The sequence below is a fragment of the Puma concolor genome, chromosome B2, assembly GCF_028749965.1.
Source record: "Puma concolor isolate L17-30 chromosome B2, mPumCon1.1.hap2, whole genome shotgun sequence".
Classification (NCBI taxonomy): Eukaryota; Metazoa; Chordata; class Mammalia; order Carnivora; family Felidae; genus Puma; species Puma concolor.
Genome location: NC_141671.1, coordinates 82,626,582 through 82,638,785, shown reverse-complemented (window position 1 = coordinate 82,638,785; position 12,204 = coordinate 82,626,582). Strand labels below are relative to the sequence as shown.

The window sequence follows — 12,204 nt, the reverse complement described above, 5'->3', positions numbered from 1 at the left end:
CGGGCGAGGGGCAGAGAGAGAGGGAGACACAGAATCGGAAACAGGCTCCAGGCTCTGAGCCATCAGCCCAGAGCCCGACGCGGGGCTCGAATTCACGGACCGCGAGATCGTGACCTGGCTGAAGTCGGACGCTTAACCGACTGCGCCACCCAGGCGCCCCGAGTGGAAGTTGATTTATATCTTAATCATGTTCCCTGTAAAAACAAAAACTTGACAAGCCTATGTAGTGTTCCCCTTTTTCTTTTTAAAAAATTCTACAGATTAATATCTGGGAACCCCAGCTCTGGGTAGTTGTCAAACTTCCTTCACCTGAGCACGCAGGGAGTGTTTCAAATACTGCCATCTAGTGGTCATCCTAGCACACACTCACAGACTCTGAGAAGGTAAAGGGTAAGCATGTGAACACATGGGGTGGGTGTGTGTGTTCAATTAGGTGCCGACAAGCGGAGATGTGTTAGCATGGAAAAATGCAGGTTTTGAAAACTGTGTAGAAATATTCGGAGCGAACAGACCTCCTACTCCAAAACCATGTGGGCAGAATTGAAAGCAGGTGCGTGGGATTAGCACTCTGTATTTTTTCCAACTTCCACCAGTGAAAGGGCAGCAGCACAAAAACATTCATGCTCAGGAGTGCTATCAGCTAATAGGACATGAGAAGTTGTAGAGGAAAAGCTTTCAAGACTAAACTTGAACCAAATGTGTTCACAACGTAACTCATACCTTTTGAACAACAGAGGCATCTTTTCAAACTCCAGGAAGACCCATCAACCTTTCAAAAATGGGTAAATATGTATTTCTGCAAGAACCCAGTGCCCTTAGGGGAGGGAAGATGTGCGTTTGCAAATACCAGACAGTCCTCATCTTTCAAGTGACCTGCATCTAGACCTGGCCCCACCAGCCACTGGTATATCCCACTTCTGTCCTCTGTGGCCACTGGAGCTTCTGGAGCTCTCTGTCCTCAGCCTCCCATTGACTTCTCCTCCAAACTTGCTGCTTAAATATTAGATAAACTGGACTCCCTTTCATACTGCGAGAGAGAGAGAGAGAGACAGAGAGAGAGAGAGAGAGACAGAGAGAAGGGGAAAGGGGAGAAATGCAAAAAGCCCCAAGTTTAAGTTAGACGGATGATGGCTATTGGATCCTTAGAAGGCCTGCATCTGCACAGTCCTTCTGAAACCAGAAGGCCTCCTGTAGAAAAGGCTTTAAACCATATGGTACTCTGTAACTCACCTGAGTTGCTCTGAAATGAGTCAGGGAAATTCAGGTTCTGGACACTGGTGCATGAGCAGGCATCTGTAACTTGCTAACAGGTATATTCTGAAGGGTCACATGTGTATCCGCACTATTTGAAATTTGAAATGCATTTACACATAAAACCAATAAGCTACAGTGCTTAGGCTCCCAGCCTGGCTCAGGAAACCCATTTAACCTATTCTGTGGTTCTGAGCTGCACTTCAGACCTCCCTGAAGCCCCCTGAGCTTTCCCTGAGTGGGGCACATGGGTGGGGATGGGGAGGTTCTGCTGAGACTTGATCATTGATTCTTTTAATAATTCTCAGTAGAAATTCTAGGCACATCAGAAGAGTACCCAGAGGTGGGGGGGGGTGGACTAGAAATAAAGAAATAAATGTGAATATAATTAATCACATTTGCCAAGGGGAATGTGTTCAAAGAATTCTTCAAGAAGACAGCAGCCAATAGCTAAAGGAGGAAACTGCAAGGATACAGACAGAATTATTAAGGTGCCCTTGCTCTTTCGGGCTCTGGACAACCAGGCTTGCTGTTGCTCCTTTCAGTTTCCTCCTTGACGGTCTGCCTGTCAGGCAGTACGCTCCAGGACAGCTCTGTGCCCCTTGGGTCTGGCTCGTAGTAGGTGTTCAATAAGCATCTGATGGACTGAACTGCCAACAGCAGGCATAATCTATTTCTTCTGTTCATTCTATGTATATAGTAAGTGCCTGCTGTGACGTAGGTGTGTGCTAGGTAATGGGATCAACACAGAGCAGGGGAGATTGGGTTCCTGCTTTTATATGGGCCCACCAAAGATGTCTTCATCCTGACCCCTGCAAGTATGTTGTTACCTTAAATGAAGGAAGGGACTTGGCAGAAGTAACAAAGTGAAGGATCGTAAGATAGGGAGATTATTCTGAATTATCTAGGTGGGCCCAATGTAATCAGAAAGGTCCTTATGAGAGGTCACAGAAATACAGGACCAGGAGCCAAGGAACCTAGGCAACTTTTAGAAGCTGAAAAGGCAGCAAACTGATTCTCCCCCAGAGCCTCCAAGAGGAGCACAGCCCTGCTGACTCATTGAGTTTAGCCTAGTGACACTGATTTCGGACTTCTGACCTCCCACACTGAAAGATAATAAGTTTCATTGTGCTTAAAGCCACTCAGCGTATGGTAATTTATAACAGCAGCAATAGGAAATGTATATAGCTGTATTTAGCTGAATATAGTTGTAGCTTATTAAACATTTTACATAATGTTTAACAGGCATGAAAAAAGTAATCCTAATAAATTGTGATAATAGAGGGAAGTATAGAGTGTTGTTTAGCTCATTCACCTTATTATCTTTTTAGATTGGCTTAATAATTCATCCTTCTCATTGCCAACCAGAGGACCTGTGTGTGGCTGTACCTTTCTGGAGTAGCAAGAATTCACACTTTGTAGATTCCGATATCAAGTCCTGAAGCCTCAAATGCTTGTAAAAATATTTGGTGGATGAATCCCTTCCTATGACAACAACTTTCACGTAGGAGGAATACTATTCCTTAACTGACACTAAAGTTCAACCCGGTTTTCTGGTCACAGCACCCTTAAAAATAGAGAGGAGATATTTGCATTCCATTTCTCCAGTGGGAAAACTGAGGCAAGGCTCTGATAAAGTTTGCTTTGCCACTCACGACAAGAATAAGAGCTCAAGGGGCTCTGGGATACCTCAGTCGGTAGGTAGAACATGTGACTCTTGATCTTGGGGTTGTAAGTTTGACCCAACATTGGGTGTAGAGATTACTTAACAACAAAATCTTCAAAAAAAAAAAAAAAAAAGAAAGAAAGAATATGGGCTCAACTCTTTTGACACTTCAACCAAGGGCTTTCCCTTGGCAATTGGTTGCTGTTTCCCAAGGCATTAAGAAAGAGAAAGGCATTAAACACACAGCATGAAGGATATGGTCAGCTTGCTACCAGGAGAGGAGAGGACTTCTGGAGAAAGACTAATAACCAGAACCTATGGAATAAGAAAGCCTCCAGTTTTTAAATTAAAACTTGGGGGAAATTTTGACAACTGGAAGAGTTTCATTTTGAAATTCATTTAACCCAAAAAGTCAAAACGAAACTCCAGGGGCGTGAACCCACAACAATCAAAATAAAAACAAGTTTTCATAAACCCTTTGCAAAGCTAAATATAGATTTTTCAGATAGATCCACTCACCCCCAAATTCATGACTTTAGAACTATTTCAAACATTATTTTAAAAAAGTGTATCAATCAAAAGTAGTTTTGTGTGGGAGGTGGAGTAAAGCTTGGCGTGTATGTATGTATGCATGTGTGTGGGGGGGAGTATTTCTGTTTTGCACCCCCCGCCCCCCACCAAACTGTCAAGATGTTTTTAAATACCATTTGTGGTCACCTACACTGGTAATATTTTCTAATTGTGGTCAAAAGAAGCTGACTAAAGGTTTGTGTGTTTGCTCCAAGAGGAAACTGTCAAATATGGGTGCCTTAGCGTGCCTGCAGTCATTTTATTTCTGACCTGGTTTGCAGGTGCATTTGTATGAACCTCTTTCTGTGTGCTGACCAAAGGGAGAGCGGAATTAAAATTGGAAACCTAAATCCTCCAGCTGCAGCAGGAAACACTGCATAAGGCCCTGTCCTTTTTCTGCTTTGCCAACTACTTCCCCCTGTGCCCGGGAGGAGGAGGAAGAGGGAAGGGGGCTGACAAGTCGGCCGGGAGTCACCTGTGGCCTGAGGGTTACCCCGGAAAGATGGCCTCTCAGGCTCCTCCACGTGTGGTGAGGGCTTTGAACTAGGATGTTTGAACTGCTGAGCAATTTCTTATTAAGACGTGAACACCAGAGTGTCAGCTGGAGCTTTAGGCTTTTATTTGTGGCAGGCTGTTTTCCTGCCACGGTTGTTGTGGTTTACCGTCTACCTGAGTGTTCAAAACTGCTTTGCAGAATCCAGTGGCTTTGCTTCAGATTTGGTACCTCTCATGCTCACCCAGCCTTGCCCCAGGGACACGTCCTGCTCTGCTTCTCCTCCAAGGCCACATGTGCTCGCTGGGGAGGAGAGTCACCTAGTGAACAGGCACCAACATTATCAGACCTTTAGCATAGTGTGTATTTCCAGGAATGGTAATTTAGGGAAAAACTGAGTTAGGTCTCCAGACCGCTGTGCAAAAGATGATTTCCCAAAACGGACAATGAAAGTCAGTCATAAAACCATGTGGTCCAAGAAAGGAATTGTTAAATCAAAAGGCTTAGAATTTTTTGTCCTATGCCTACGAATTTATGCTAAGGAAAGAATCATAAATGTGTGAAAATTTTACAAAAATTTAAGTCACAAGGATGTTTATTAGGAGCTTATCATAGCAAAAAACCGGAAAAAATCTAAATAACAAAGAGGTTACTGATTGAATAAATTATGTTATAATCATGTTATGTTGCCAAAATCAATGGCTAACATTTATTGAATGCTTAACATGTTCTAGGCATTGTGCTAATTGCTTTATGTGTGTAAATACATTTTTTTAAGTTTATTTTGAGAGAGAGCGTGAACACAAGTGGGGGAGGGGCAGAAAGAAAAGGAGAGAGAATCCCAAGCAGGCTACGCACTGTCAGCGCAGAGCCAGATTCGGGGCTTGATGTCATGAGCAGTGAGATCATGACATGAGCCAAAACCAAGAGTCGATGCTTAACCGACTCAGCCACTCAGGCACCCCTATTACATTTAATCCTTAAAACACCCCAGGAATTTACACTCGGAAAGGTAAACTTTCTTATCCATGAACATAGTGCTCATATAGTGAGATAGACAGTGGCCCCCTGCAATTCATGTCCACTCAGAACCTCAGAAAGTGACCTAATTTAGAAATAGGGTTTTTGCAGAGGTAATTAATTAAGGATCGCAAGATGAAGTCATACTGGATTCATCAATGACTGGTACCCTTGTGTGAGAAAGGAGAGAGTTTTATACATGTAGAGACACAGGGTAGAAGTCTACATGAACATGGAGGCAGAGACTGGAGGAATCAGCTCTATGAGCCGAGGAATGTCAAGGGTTGCCGGCAGCTGCCAGAAACTAGGAAAGAGAGGTATGAAACAGATTCTCCCTCAGAGCTCCAGAAGGAACCAACCTTGCTTACACTTTGGTTTTAGACTTCTGGACTCCTGAACTGTGAGAGAATAAATTTCTGTTACCCAGTTTGTGGTAATTTGTTATGGCAGCCACAGGAAATGAATACAGATAGTGAGTAGTACACAGGGGATTTGAACCCAGGCTGACTCCAGGACCAGAGCTCTTCCATTGTGCTATGTAGCCTCTAAAAGCAGGGCTTAAAATTGTATACATAATGTCACATTTGTGTAAGGAATTTGAATATGTGCATGGAAAAGAACTGAAAGAATATACAGCAAAATGCTTATTTCTGGGTAGAAAGAATCCAGATGGATTTTAATTTCCTTCTTTTTGCTTATCTGCTTTTTCTTTTTTCAGCATTGAAGTGCAGTACTTTTCATGGTAAGATACACACTAAAGTATGTAAGAGTAAAGGGGCATCATCGTGTTGCAACTTACTCACAAATGGTTCAGCCAAAAACTAATAAATATGTATAGACGCAGAGAGAATATGATAGAGCAACTGTGGGAAAATGTTAACCATTGGAGAATCTGGGTAAAGTGTGTATGGGAATTCTTTGCACTATTCTTGCAACTTTTCAGAAATTCTGAAATTATTTCAAAATTTAAAAATTACCCTTCCCCCCAAAAAGAGAGTCCTAACATGGAAGATACTCAAAGCTGAAACAGAAAAAAACTTTATACACATAAATGTCAAGACACTGCCAATTTGTATATTCTAAGAATCAGAAAATTTTGAGGGATAAAAATAAGTATTTGCATTACTGCAAAGATGACTCTCAAAGGAAAAACAAATGCAGAGAGACAGAGACAGAGAGCTAAAGAGATAGAGAAAGAAGTGATAGAAGAAAACAATACGAAAAAGAAGTCCCTGGCCAATGATCACTGTAGGGCAAGGACACAGCTCTCCAGTGCCATTTTTTTGCACATACTTGACATGCAGTGATTTCGGGCTAGCTGACAAGAAGTTGGAAGAGGAGGGATCCCCGACTTGCACGGAAGGAGTGAGGCCCACAGCGCCTTTATAGCCCCCTCAAGTTCTGGTGGCAGCTTTGAGTCACTGGTTACTCATTCCCCAGAGGGTGGACGTTAATGATAACTATACGGATTACATTTTAAAAATAATATGGATCGACAAGCTAGAAAAGGATTTCATAGCCTTTTGAAAATGTGAAATTATTACCAGGCCACTTGATATTTTTGTTTTAGGAGGACAGAAATTTTAAATTTGTGCCAATTTTAAAGCTCACTTCCAACCAACGTCTCTAGTTTACCATCTGGACAAATACAGGGAACAGTATGGCCATAATTTGGACTTATCTGAAAGAAAAGAAAGTCACACTACTAAATTGCATTATTTCAGATGATCCATTCCTCTATCGTTAATTTCTTTAAAAATCTGCGACCATTACAAAAAATAACCCAGGGTTACTGGCATGGTTTTACGTGTGTACAAGATATCGTGTCCCCGAGCCAGTTCTCATCCATTTGAAGGCACTGCTTGTTCCTTTCCTTCCAAGGTTGGTGAGGGGCAGGGCTGGAGTGAATGGGCCTTGCTTGGGAGTAGCCTCTCCTCTCCAAATGCACAGATAAATATATGGTTTGGCAAAAGCATATTGAATAGATTTTTGTGAGCTCTAATTGAGTCAAAGAATAATAGGTCCATTTTTACTCCATTTTCAAGTTGTTTCACGTTCAACATTCCTTCGTCACAAAGGTTTGCTAATTGTTCCGATTTTCAGTGCCAAGTAATTTGTGCAGAGTAATTCCATAAATGTTTTCATTTCTGGGTTCCTGCGAAGGAATTCTCTTGCACAAAGCCTCTAAGTAGCCACTTGGAGGGAAAGGGTCCCACAGAGAGCATGGGTAGAGGCGGGACTCAGTCCTGCTGTCACGTGCACACACTCCGAATGTCCCTGGAGGTACAGAGTAGCACAATGATGTACTGGCTGCCCAGGATGCCACCCACGGATCATTTAAATAGAATTACCAGCCAGTGGGAGGGTGTCTGGGTAGGAGGTTTGTTGTGTGTACGTATTTTTTTCCTAATATATTTAAAACTAGTTTGAAGTACAAATGGGATGATTCCCTTTTTAGCCTTCCCTTTATGGAAAGAAAAGCAGCTTCTTGGTAAAATTCCAAATCATCAGCCCCACCTCCACTCAAAGTTCTTTGAACCTTTTTCTACCAGTTTTATCAATACTCTCTGCTCCAAGCCATTATCACAGTGTACAAAGAATGTGTCCTGTTGAGTCCCAAACCGTCCTTTTAAAGTGAAATATCCTGCCAAAGCCTGGCCTGGCTGTGGCATTTTTGACTTCTGTTCTTATTTCCTGGGTGACACCAATAGTGTTTACAAACTTATGCATACAACATGACCTAGTGATGATAAAGAACCCCAAGCCTAAGAGAGTTTTTATTTTATTGTTGAACTTTGTTTATTTATCTATCTACACAACCTCTGCACCCAATGTGGGGTTTGAACTCACGACACTGAGATCAAGAGTCACATGCTTTTCCAACTGAGTCAGGCAGGCACCCCTAAGAGAGTTTTTAAATCATTTAGGTCGGCCAGCATTCACGGTATCTGAGGAATTGGTGACATTGATTAGGACGCTGCATCCATCCTGGACCACCAGACTCAATTCTAAGGGAAAGACTGAAGCCATACACTAATGAGTTTTTATTTGACCCAATGACAAAGCTAAAACATTCCTTCTGGAAATGTTCCTAAAACAGGGCTTTCCTTGTTGAAAACGGCTAATGTTTTTGTGAGCTTGGTCAAGACTGTATTTTTATGGTTGAGCTCAGTGCACTTAATTCTATGGACAATCTCGGGTCTGTGTTCTTCTATCCTACCTTATGAAAGAGGTAGGAACCAGGTTCTTGCAATTCTAATAACACGCAACGAGGAACCAGGTTCTTGCAATTCTAATAACACGCAACGATTATGTACATTGTGTCTGATGAGCTGTAATTTTTCCATGTCGAGGAGAAGAAATCTAGAGTCAGAAAGATGGTTTTCTTGAAGGTTTACACACTGAGTTCATGATGCTTGAGCCAAAGTTCTAAAGGGCTACTCATTCCTTCGGGCCCTCACATAGCAGTGGAAAGTCCTGAACCTACAATCCATGTAACAGTCACCAGATGAGCAAAAATACCTTGGGTGAAGGCTGCTGGCTCCTAAACTCCCATGTGCATAAGAATCAACCAGGGAGGGGCACCTAGGTAGCTCAGTCAGGTAAGCGGCACACTCTTGATTTCAGCTCAGTGCATGATCTCGTGGTTCGTGAGTTCGAGCCCTACATTGAGCTCTGCACTGACAGCCTGCTTGAGATTTTGTCTCTCTCTCCCTTTCTCTCTGCCCCTCCCCTGCTTGTTCTCTCTCTCTCTCTCTCAAAATAAATAAATAAACTCAAAAAAAAAAAAAAAAAAAAAGAATCAACCAGGGAAGGGGCAGTTAAAAACATAGGCTTTGGAACCCCTACACAGGCATCAATTCTGCAGGTGAGGGAGGGTGTGCATTTTAAACAAACACTCTGGGTGATTCCGATGCAAGCAATTTACAATGAGAAACAGTCCTATAGGCCCTAATGGCAAATATTCAGACATTTGCCTTAACTCATAGTCTATTGGTTTTCAGATTTCCCACTCAAAATTCTATTATTTCAAATATTTTTCCTAATAAACCCCTTTACAACATAAAGAGATACTTAATGTCATTAGTAATTAGGGAAATGCACTTGAAAATTACAATGTGATATTACTACACACCCATTAGAAGAGCCATAATCAAAAAGACTGACAATACCAAATGTAGATGGAGGACATAAGGAAAATGGAACCCTCAGATATTGCTGATGGGAATGTAAAATGGTGAAAACCACTTTGGAAACAGTTAGTGGTTTCTTAACAAGTTAAACATATACTTACCATATGATCCAGTAATTCTGTTCCTAGGTATGTACCCAAGAGAAATGAAAATGTATGTCCACACAAAGACTTGTATGACATGAATGAATGTTCATGGCAGCATTATTCATAAACACCATAAACTGGAAACAATCCAATCAATCCAAACATCTACTGGTGAATGGATAAACAAAACGTGATACATAAAACACATGTATATAATCATATATATAATGCGATATGTAATACTATGGAATATTATTCAATATTAAAAAAGAATGAGCTACTGATTCATGGTACAATACAGATGAACCTCAAAAACATCATTGTGAAATGAAATAAGCCAGATACAAGAGACTGCAGATCATATGATTCCATTTAGATAAAATTTCTAGACAGGGCAAATCTATAGAGATGGAAAACAGATCATTAGTTTGCCTGGGGCTGTTGTAGGAATTGACTGTGGACCAGCAGAAGGGAACATTTTGGCGAGATGGAAATGTTCTAACACTGAATTGGGAAAATGGACGCAAAACTCTCTAAAATTACTTTAAAAATCATTAAACTCCATGGGTACAAGGGATGGATTTTAAGGTACGTACTTATACCTCAAAAAAAGGTGTTTAAAGAAACAACAGGCTCTCGAAAATGGCAACAGAATGGTACCTGAGTAAATAAATTAACCGATCAACAATATTTCCAAGTATTTAGGAGAGGACGTTCAAAGAAGCGTATATGCACATGTGATTAAGTGCCTTCTGCGCTTCTTATTAGTAGGTGGTGTTTTCTCCGCAGGCTTCGCGGGCTTATCCCCAACTTTCCAGTTGCTCTCAGCTTTTCTCTGCCTTAACCACCACTAGACTCTTCCCTTCAGGCTAGTAGGCAATGCCGGCCTTTTTTTTAGCTTTCTTAACAGGCAGAAAGGAGCGTCCACCATTCCCTCTGACTCATCTGCTTTCTTTTCCATGTGGCAGGAGAAGAAAAAAAGAGTTTTCAGCCCCATCATCTGTCTCTGTGTCAGCAATTCAATTGTTCCCTTAGCAACCATCGCTGTTTCTGCCGGCTCTCGGCTCTCCGTACGCTGCCTTCTCAAAGAGCTTAGAGCCACAGAATCTCTTGGTTGGTGCCAGAAGCGGTTTTCTAAAAAGGCCAATATCTCTTCTAGGGCGAACTGTTTTTTAAAACAATACTCAAACAAAACATACAGTTTTTAGACAAAAGTGATGGTGGGGACAGCTCTGAGAAAACGATGCCTCTTCAGTTCATTTGCCTGAACTGCCTCAGACAGGACTGTGCGTGCAGCCACAGACTCTGCTCTCCTCCTGGCCGGCGGACGTCATGGGTAACAAGGGGAATCAGAGGCCAAGAGGGAGGCTCACACCGGGTGGGAGCAATCCAGTGACCTTCCTTTGCCGACAGAAGGATATAGAGGCATTGTTTTTGCATTAGAAGCATTTCAGATGCACCATTTTCCATCGGACTCCTCATGGGTGCTTACTCCCCTCAATGTGTTTCTGCATCCAGGTAAAAAACTAAAACCAAGGGTCACTCGCAAGTATGGTTTCCTTTAGTGTTCCACCAATTATGTATTTTCCAAAAGGATCTGTAATTTTTTTTCCATAAAAAAGACACGTTTCATATGTTGGCCACTGCGCAAGAAGCAAGGGTGTCTCAGACGGTGGAGATCATGTGAATGCTCTCTCAAGAAAACATGCCCCAAACACATTTGGGGTTTTGTCATAGTTCCCTTTCACGGTCCATCCGTCAGAACAGAATCACTCAGCAGCAAGTTGGGAGTTTCTTCTCCAATTAATAAAACTGAAGAGGTATTTTATCACTGAGAACACAGTGGCTTTTCAGCATTTCAGAACACCTGTACTTTAAGCCGTTGATGCCAAATATTTTTTTTAAGTTTATTTATTTATTTTGAGAGAGAGAGGAGAGAAAGAGCATGAGCAGGGGAGGGGCAGAGAGAAGGAGGGAGAGAGAGAATCCCAAGCAGGTTCCATGTTGTCGGTGCAGAGCCCCATGCAGGATTGAACTCAGGAACCGTGAGATTGTGACCTGAGCCCAAACTGAGAGTTGAACGCTTACTGACTGAGCCACCCACATGCCCTGATGCCAAATATTTTTAATGAACCTCTGCTGAATATTATGTGCACTAGGAGTTGGGTGTATTACTTACAAATTTTGGGACATGCCTTATTTTAATACAGGCACATATTTGGGGTTAAACTCCTTTTATTTCAACTTATCCTTTAAATCATTTGTGCTCCTAATTCAGTCAGTCCTCCCTTGATATTAGCCCAAATAAAGGAAATTTTCCTGTATATGAATTATTTTTTTAAAAAAACTGTTGAGGGGTGCCTGCGTGGCTCAGTCGGTTAAGCGTCTGACTCTTGGTTTCGGCTGAGGTCATGATCTCACGTTTTTTTGAGTTCCAGCCCCACGTCAGGCTCTGCATTGACAGTGTGGAGCCTGCTTGGGATTCTCTCTGCCCCTCCCCCGCTCATGCTGTCTCTGTCTCTCTCAAAAAAATAAATAAACTTAAAAAAAAATTAAAAAGCTGTTGACACAGGAGCTGTTGACTCATGGGCTTGTAAAAAAGGAGGAAATCCTCTGGTGTTTTATAACCTCAGAGGAGAGAGACTCATGGTCCGTAAACATGTGCTCCTGCCACTGTGGCTGCTGGGAGTCTCAGTTTTGCAGCATGGATGTCCCTAAACCAGTCCTTCAAGGTGTTTTGAGAGGTTATATTCAGGCCAATCCACTCCCTTAGGGTTTCCCAAAATAATACTCAGTCACCAAGAATGAGAAACTCAGACCCCAAGGTAAGGTTTGCAGTCTATTCAGAAGACCGTAAGGATAAAATTTTCAGGTAATTTAGCAAATATCTTGAGCAAACACTGTCAGCCTTTCCTCACACACAGA

At 42.1% G+C, this 12,204-nt stretch overlaps 1 long non-coding RNA gene across 5 annotated transcripts in view; it reads right to left on the bottom strand.

Moving 5' to 3' along the window:
* Positions 1 to 12,204, bottom strand: part of LOC147581083 (uncharacterized) — a 186,345-nt gene that overhangs the window by 21,561 nt on the left and 152,580 nt on the right. The window lies entirely within an intron of this gene.